Source organism: Artemia sp. Qi Xiang Cuo, chromosome 10 (genome assembly GCF_049724085.1).
Source record: "Artemia sp. Qi Xiang Cuo chromosome 10, ASM4972408v1, whole genome shotgun sequence".
NCBI classification, from domain to species: domain Eukaryota; kingdom Metazoa; phylum Arthropoda; class Branchiopoda; order Anostraca; family Artemiidae; genus Artemia; species Artemia sp. Qi Xiang Cuo.
Window position 1 is genome coordinate 66,107,852 of NC_142803.1, and position 1,734 is coordinate 66,109,585.

Consider the following 1,734-nt stretch of genomic DNA (forward strand, 5'->3'; position numbering starts at 1 on the left):
TATTTTTTAGTCTTCTTTCTTGATCACTAAATAAAACACACTGCAGAAAATATATTGTTAAAAGTTGGCATGATAATTCTTTTGGGGTGGCAGCAAATTACTCAAATCCTGATTTTATCTGCTGGCCAATGTACACTAAATCTATAGATATGACAATACTTCATCAGACAAGAAATAGTCGGTTACACAATACATCAGCTTCTGCATTCAGGCTATGCTTGCACAATCAACAAAATTAGTACAGGCTGCAAAGACCATGTGAATTATTAAAGCTCAGCTAGAATGAGTGGCCTCGAAAGCCATGGTATCCATGCAACTGAGCTGCTAATACTCTTAAGATGGGGACTGAGAACCAGAATAATGTGTATGGTGAGGTAATTAGACAAGCCCAAATAAGAGGGTATTATTTTTAAAGTGGGTTGGAAAGGTGCTGTAGTTTATCATCTAATATTAAGTGGAAGTAATTAACGATTTTAGGAAAACCTTAATTAAGCCACTTTATAAGAAAAGTGATAAGAGTCAGTGTGGTAATTATTGAGGCATTAGTCTGGTCTCTGTAGGTAGCAAATTACTTAGTAATATACTTTTTAGACTGAGAGATGCTGTAGGCAGAGTTTTAAGAGAAGAACAGTGCGGTTTTAGAAAAGGTAGAGGTTGTGTTGACCAAATTTTCACTCTTAGGTTAATAATTGAGAAGTGCCTGAGTTTTCAAACACCTTTGGTCCTCAGTTTTATAGATTATGAGCAAGCGTTCAATTCTGTTGAAGAAGAGCTTTAACAAAGGTTTTATCCTTGTATGGTATACCAGATAAATAGATTAATGTGATTAGTGATATATACAAGAATGACACTGCTGCAGTTACGGTAGTAAATGAGTTTAGCAGCTGGTCTTGTATTAAATCAGAAGTTAAGCAGGGTTGTGTTCTTTCCCTTTTTATATGGATTATTTTGTTGGACTTTGTCTTAAGGAGCACAGGAAAGGCAATGGGAGATCATGGAATCAAATGGGGAGGAAAAAGTCTCATGGACTTAGATTGTGCTAATGATTTAAGCATCGTAGATGAAAGTGTGAGCAAAATGAATGAATTTTTAGATTTTTTGCAAGTTCAGAGTGCTAGAATAGGTTTAAAAATCAATGTTAAGAAGACTAGGTTACTAAGGCTAGGAATAAGTGAAGATGAAAAGGTGAAATTAGGTAATGAAAAGATTGATCAGGTGGGCAGCTTCACTTACCTTGGTAGTATCATTAGTAAAGATGGTGGGAGCAGTGAAGATGTAAAAAGTAGAATAGCCAAGGCTCAAGGTGTTTTTTCACAGTTAAAAAAAAGTTTGGAATCATAGGAAGATAAGTCTGCATACCAAGATTAGAATATTAGAAGCTACAGTGATGACAATGGTCAAATATGGCTCTGAAAAGCGGACAAAGATTTGCTAGATGTTTACCAGAGAAATTGCTTACAGATTGTTTGGGGTACCTGGCTGACTGGCCGTATTTCAAACAGTAAGCTGTACAAAAATGTGGTTCAATACCGCTTTCTAGCGCTATAATGAAAGAAAGGTTAAGATGGCTAGGGCACATTGTGCAGATGATGGATGACAGATTGCTAAAGATTGTCCTTTTCAGCCAACCATCTAGGACTAAATGGAAAGCAGGGCGTCCTCGTCTGGGGTGGGAGGACGTCAAAATGAAAGATTTGAAGGAAATGGGAATTTCCTGCAAGGGTGTAAAAAGGG